We start from the raw sequence: 7,847 nt of genomic DNA, 5'->3' as shown, positions 1-7,847 counted from the left end.
TAGCCTACCGTTTGGAGTTACCTGCGGAGTTGGGTCAGATTCATGACATATTCCACGTGTCGCAGCTGCGAAAGTGTATAGCCGACGAGTCGGCAGTGTTTCCATTAGAAAATATTCAGGTGGATGCGAGCCTGAATTATGTTGAGAGACCGGTGGCGATTAGGGATCGGAAGATCAAGGTTTTGAGGAACAAGGAGGTGCCTCTGGTGCAGGTCCAGTGGCAACATCGAAAAGAGTCAGAGTTGACTTGGGAGCCGAAGTGTGAGATGCGGGAGCAGCATCCAGAGTTGTTTGCAGAGTGACACTTCGAGGGCGAAGTCTAATTCTAGTGGGGGAGAATTGTAACATCCGGATTCCCAGGTATAATATTTTATTCCTTTATTTTTGGAAGTTGTGAGGAGACTCGGCGAGTTGGTGTTTAAACTTGTCGAGTATGGTCGCGGATTCGTATCCGGGTTCACAGTCGGACCCGGCGAGTTCATGAGTGGACTCGGCGAGTCCATGTTGTTTAATGAAACTCTAATTTCCTGGGTTTGGGACCTATTTAAAGGCCCTTAAGGCCGTCATTTGCGACTACCAAACCCTAGAGAGAAACCCCAAGAGATCTAGAGCGTTTGTGAGGAAGGAGAGGCCATTATTGATCCTTTTGTTGGTATATTTGCAAGAATGAGGTGACCAAGGCAAGAGGAGGCTGAAGGAGGTGCGATTTTGGTGACTTCTGAGTTCATAGAGATCATATTGAGGTATTTGTTCGGACTCTCTTCAGTTTTGGTGTTGATTCTTAGAGTTAGGGTTTTCTAACCCCTTTAGAGGATGGATATGTGGAGCAATTGGTCCCTTCTCGAGTCTATGCTTTGGATCTGGACCCAAAGAGGTCCAAAGACCTTAACCCTTGGAGCTTTATGAGTTATTTTGGGAGCCATGACATTGGGTTGTCATTTTTGGGGCTAAATCACCAAGTTAGACAATTTAGATGTTATATGAATGTCAAGGTTTGAACTTTATGTGATTTTCATACTTGGGAAGGCCAGATCTATGAATTTAAGGAGCAGATCTGACCTCAGGAGGCTTATGGAGTTTTTGCATCGCATAAACTCGCTGAGTCCAAAGAGCAGACTCGGCGAGTAGGATGAGGGTTTCCCGTAAATCACTCAGTGAGTAGACTTACCGAGTTGGGGAAATAACTTGGTGAGCCAGGGAGAGTTAGGGGACTGAGTTCAAGGCGGAACTCCTCGAGTTGTTCTTGAGACTCGGCGAGTTGAGTCGGGGTGGCCCCGCGATTCATGCCAAGTGTAACTCGTCGAGTAAGGGGAAGGACTCGACGTGCCAAGAGAGGGACTAAGAGAGTCAGTGGACACGTGTAGACTCGCCGAGTCGCCCAAGTGCACTTGACGAGTCGGGTCAAAGTTTGACCGTTGACTTTTGTGGACTTTTAGGGTTTGGTCAACAGTGAGGCCTTTAAGCCAAGAGAGGGGTAAAATGGTCTTTTACCCTTCTGAGGGTGTTAAGAAAGGTTTGAGTATAGTTATATTTATAAGAGTGTTTACTTTATGTGATTAGGCGGAGGCTAGATCACATTTCTACCGAGTCAGAGACTTACCGAGACACCTGAGGTGAGTCTTCTCACTATACATTAGCTAGAGTAGTATTATGTGTTGACCAGAGGGTCTTATGTGTTACGTATGAGATTATGTGCTATGTGATATATGTATGTTGTATGATGTGATAGACCGGACCGGAGGGTCCAACGAGCTATGACCGGACCAAAGGGTCCAACGAGCTACGGGGCTGGAGGGTCCCGCTGAGACACATCGACCGGAGGGTCGTATTATAGCCTCGAGCGGCGTATGTGTTGTATGCGGTATTTTAGGGAACTCACTAAGCATTTATGCTTACAGTTGTTGTGTTATGTGTTTTAGGTATGAGCGAGGACCGTGGGAAGGCGCCGGCGTGACTCGTACACACTAGAGAGAGAGTTTGATTTTATGATCTTGGGATATGTTATGTTTCAAAAACTAATATTGGAAATATTTGAGAATGTTTTTATATGAACTTGGTTGATGAAAAATTTCAAAAATTTGTTTTGAAATTTACTTTGTTACAGTCCTAGCCTTAATATTTCATATTGGGTGTTATGTTAAGGACTTTAAATCAACTATGTGGAATATCTCCCAAAAGATGTCTGGTTCAGACAATTATGATCTTTCCAAAACTCTTGGAACATGTTTTCCTAATGAAGATGATGTCCCGGAAATCATTCTTCACTCCCTTTACCTCCTCCAATTACTCTCCCTAACCCACAAGTTCTTGAATAGTTTAAGTTCACTCAAGCCCTATTGAAAAGCAAAGTCTATGTGTGCTCACATTTTGGAGATAAAGTAACATATTGACAAGCCGGGAGAGTTGGGTGTCAAAGTCTTGAGAAATTTGGTTGTTCAATCACTTTCTAAGTCTCATAGTGAGTGTCCTTTGGGACTACTATGTGAAAGACTATGACATGACCCTTAATGATCTTATCTATTTGCTTGGTGCAGTTGAATCAGCAATGATTTGGAGCACTGGTAGAGCAAATTTGATTAAGAAGATCAACTTCCCAAACTTCCATGGACATTGACAATGCTAACATTGAATATCCAGAAACGTTTTCTCTTCCCAATGGAAAGGGATCAGCCATAGTCAACTCGGTTGACCAAATGGTAAAGAGAAAGGCTATGTCTGAGATAGTCATGTGTACCATTCCCAAAGGGTCCATATGTTCCTATTGCCAAAGAAGGGGCATTGGTTGCGAAGCTGCCCTAACTACCTGAAAGACATGAGAGAAGGTCAAGTTAAAAAGTTTGACTCTACTTCAGGTAAGTCCATTATCTAACTCTCTTAAGTTCCTATTTGAAGATTCTAAATACGTTTTTAATGTATGGCAGGATCAAGAAAAGGGAAGGGAACTTAAAGAAAGAGTACGCTGAATATGATCGCGAAGATGGATTTCAATCGCATGGTTCGAAGATCGGATTCTTAAGCTACTACTTATAGAGTTATGATATATTGCTAGGAAATATGTAATAGCATAGTTTTCATTTAAAGTTGCATTGTAAGGAAAAAGGTTTTTCTGTATCTTATAAATAAATAAAATTTTGGTTTTATTTTATTTTATTTCCTTGCAATGGGATTTATGGAAAATTGTAGTTTATGTGTTTCTACCAAGAATGGAAATATGAATTTGATTCTTTCATTTGTAGTAGTGCCTAAATTTACCAAATAAGGAAAGATTCTCATCACCCAAGTTTCAATTGGACCGAAACTTGGAATCATGCAAGTTGAATAGTATGATGAATGAAAATCTTCATCTTTGGAAAATTAAGACTAATTCCTTGTTCACATGTATATGTGAGTCAAGTGAAGGACTAATGGATCGAGTACACATTCTTGTACATTGATCAAGTCCACCACAAAAGATTGATAAGACTATTCGTCATGATTTACTAAAGTTTAGTAAATATGGTTATACTTACAGGTTTAAGTATAATTCTGAAACATTGGAAAAGTTTCGATGTATGGCAGAACGAATGAAAAGAATCAAATTAGGTAGAAAGATAAAAGTTTCTCAAATCTAAAAAGATAGGAGAGTACTTTAGTATCATGTTTTGTGATCATCTTAATGATTAAGAAACCATATCACAATTGGTCCTCTAAGGACATCTTAGTGCATTCCTATGGTTAAGAAGAGGAATCAAGAATTGCTGAAATGGTTAAATCAAGAAGATGAGTCATACTTCGTTCCAAAAACAAGTCTTAGAGTCATACCCCAAGATTGTAATATGAGTGACACATCTTGAAGAAGGTTTATTAACACTAGTCAAATGTAAGAGTAAAATGTGTCCTACTATTGTAAATTTGAAATGGGTAAGTTGTGATGTTTTGGATAAAATAGAGACCAACTTAGGCCAATTATGTGAAGTGTTTGCCTTGATAAGAATCCGCACTATCTCTTGAATATTTGTTTATCAAAGAATGGGTCTTGGCAAGAGAGTCTTATATGTCAAGAGGACAGTGGGAGTCTAAAAGATCTTGAAAGAATTTCAAGATCTATTCAAGAATAAAACCTATAGTTTCTCACTAGCTCACGACTTGAGGTTTATAACCTATCGTGTTGACATTTTTCCTATTTTTGTGCCCATTCTAGTTAAAGTTGGCTTTTCATATGAGTTCTGAGAGTTCTCAATTGGTTGTATAACGACTTGGAAGCAATGGCAGGCCCTTGTGCTGCCAGGTGGAAAGAAGTTAAGACTGCACAAGTTCAATCCATATGAGTTTGGATTTGTCACTAACCTTGTCTTGTGATTATGGTTTTGACAAATTCACATGGATAGGAACACATACACCATAAAATCTAAGTGTCATAAGGTTTCTCTCCGATTCATGAAAATGATGTTGAGGAAACGCTTTCACTATGTAGATTTTAGGTAGATAGCAAGTGTGATATTTGCATTATCAAAGTCGTTAGTGGAGCGTGTGTGGTTAACCGGCACACTAACATGGACTTATGTGGAATGGAAAAGGTCTAAACAATTGAGACTATGATTACGGCATCCCTTTTCATAGTTCTGAAATTGTTTAGACACACATGTGTGCTATCTAAGGAAAGGTGTATCATTTTGATAAAGTTTTTTTTATCAAAGCATCCTGTACCAGAAATTTGAACATTGGTAAGAAAGTCAATAAATTATTGGTTTCTAGAAGTCCAGCTGATTTCTGAGTATAGGTCAAAGCTAGTGAGAGCAGAAGTGTTATGCTAATAATCATCATGTTAGTGGGAGCATGATAATTATGATAAGTGTTTCAATTTAGCAATGTTAATTATAGAAAACAAAAGGTTTCAATTGGGAAAAAGTTGTTTTGCTATAATCAAGGAAGAGGAAATTATACTTCATTTCAAATCTAAAAGCTTAGATCGTGAGATTTTAATCAAATTTAGTCAAGTATATATATGAATGTTATGTTGGAATGGTTCAACATAAGGAAATTCTATATATGGGAACATTATTTGCGTTGTAAAATTCGATTGTGATTACGGCATCCCTTTTCACAATCTGAATTATGAGAAAATGGCAAATAGAAATAGAAATATTATAGAAAAAGACCAGTCTAGTGTCATGTCTTTATATGAGACATCATGAATCGTGTCCCATATCCTTCGGATATAGGATCGATTGTATGTTCTATAATATTCATCTATTCTAAATTTTTCCAAATGCCTAGAGCATTAAGAGGGAAAAAGTACTAGAACTGGAGATGACTAATTTGATTAAGCAATTATCGAGGACAATCTAAGGCTTACCAAAGATTGGTTGCTCAGGGACAGTTGGAAGTATAATGTTAATTTTGGAAGGGCCATATTGACATATTCTGAAAAGTGGCAACTCTTGTCAGGAGTGATAGTCAAAATGGGAATATGGAAATATTCCCATAGGTGGAAGTTATTCATTAAATCTATGTAAGATTAGGAAACTTAATGCAAGAAGGATGTTCAAAGCAATGTACTTTGAATTTGAAACTTCGTATCCATGGAATGATCTCCATTAGAATACTATGTAATATCTGTTGACAAGTCTTTGTGGCTTTGTGCATAATCATTACAAGAGGATCAATGCATATAAGTTTAGAATCTAATAGATTTAGGTAAATGGAAGGAATTTGGAATTCTTGCCTTTGCAGTAAGGATTTGGGATTGTGAAATGAGAATCATTGTAATTATGTTCAATCGATCTATTTCACAGAGTAAAAATCATAAACAAACTTAGTGTGCATACTTGGTGTATGGCATAACTAATGTTTAGACAAACATAATGTGCATACTTGGTGTATGGCATGACTAGTGTTTAGAAAACATAATGTACATGCTTGGAGCATAGGACAACTATTGTTTTTAATTCTAGTATAAAGTTGATAGTTTGAAACAATATGCAAGGAATGATGTGTAATCAATATGGTGATAAACAGAAGGTGTTCAATTTATATTCATAAGTTCTGAGACAATATTGGATTCGATTAATCTTCTGTTTCACTATGCATGTTTTGACTTCCAAAATAACTAGGTCGTTCTTCCTGAATGACTAAATTGTTCAAACCATCCACAATCGATAATACGTTGGAAATAGGTATTAAGGCAAGACTGTCAAGAAGCTGGATTGCAAATGTCCAAGGTATGGGACATAGCAAGAGTTGCTGCAACATTCATGAGTGCTCATAAGTTCTGAGTATTGGATTAAACCCACGCTCATTTGAATCACTTCATGGATTTTATCACGAGTGATCATTAGACGATAATATCTTATATTCTTCAAACCTAGAGATATTTTTGTTGTTGCCTATGAGTTGGTTATGCATTGATTGTACGAAAACACATTTGTAACTCGATGTTATAAAACGTGCCTTTGTGTATGATTCAACAGGTAGTAGAACAAGCATATGAGTCGGAATTTATCCATTACTTTTACCCTTTAAGGGATAAAAGCGATATATGTGGGCCCCTCGATGATTTAGTGATGACACCTCGAAGTGCTTGGCCAAGCCAGGACTGATTTGATTTGTTCAATTAGTCGGTCGTCATAAATCGGAAATCAGGAAAAAGCAAATGGACAGAGAGAATGATTATAATCCATTTCTCAGTCCATATGATATCTAGAATGGAGGAATATATGATCCATTATCTAATGAACAAGTCGTTGACTAAGGTCAGAGTTCGACGGCGGCTTTAAGAGCTACGATTGCTAGTCAGGTTTTAAAGTCATACGTAATAATAGTTTTAGACTTATCCAAGTGAGAGACTGTTGGATTAGTGTCTAAGGCCATAACTATAATTGGTATGTACTTGACCCAATTTGGCATGGTCCATTTGGGTTGCACTTCACCGGAACAATTTATATGGATAGTCTTTTCATAATAGTATGTTTATGATTTATATTAATATATTATAAGTTCTAATAATATGGAATCATATTATTTAATTAGTATTGATCAATAATTAATTTAGTGATGAAAAGGAACTAATTAAATATGGACTCTTATATATATATATATATATATATATATATATATATATATATATATATATATAGTATGGGCCAAGTTCATTTAGGTTGGGCTAAGCTTGCATGGATAGTCCATGGAGTTTTTAACCCATGGATGCTATGGAAATGAAAGGGCATGGGTATTAGGGTTTACATGGATGAAACCCTAATCCTCCATACTACATAAAGAGGTATTTGGCACATGAAATGACACTAGTGTGTGTGTATACAAGAGTGGGCCAAATTCAAGTGTGCTTACTATTCTCTCAAGGTTTCCAAGGTGGTTTTGGTGATTTGTGATTCCACTTGAGGCTTCCACACTATTGGGGCTAAGCTCTTAAAGATCAAGACTTCAAGCTTCATCAAAAAGTATGTCTTATAACTTGTTTATATTACCCAAGTATCAAAGATTGTATGCTAGTTAGGGTAATACCTTGGGAAGTTCAAGTTGCATGTATAATAGAGAAAACATAGATCCAAGGTATTTAGGGTTGCATGTACACCATAGGAGTGTTAGAATGCTCAAAACCCCTCAAGAGAGAGGCTAAGAGTGTGTGTTTTGGTGCAATATTTGAAGGAGCTTGAAGAGTAGAGGGCCTGGAACGACAAGGAGGCTTGGGATCCGACATTTATTCAATAGTAGCAGCTCTTTGAAGGTAAAAAGGCATTACCTTGACCACTTGTTTGTTAGATCTCTCCATTAGAGAGTTTATGGTCATTTCCATCTTCTCTTTGAGTCCTTTAGTTGTTTGAGCATGATACCAACTTGTAACACTCTAA

Source organism: Lactuca sativa, chromosome 5 (genome assembly GCF_002870075.4).
Source record: "Lactuca sativa cultivar Salinas chromosome 5, Lsat_Salinas_v11, whole genome shotgun sequence".
NCBI lineage: Eukaryota > Viridiplantae > Streptophyta > Magnoliopsida > Asterales > Asteraceae > Lactuca > Lactuca sativa.
This window is presented reverse-complemented; position numbering follows the sequence as displayed.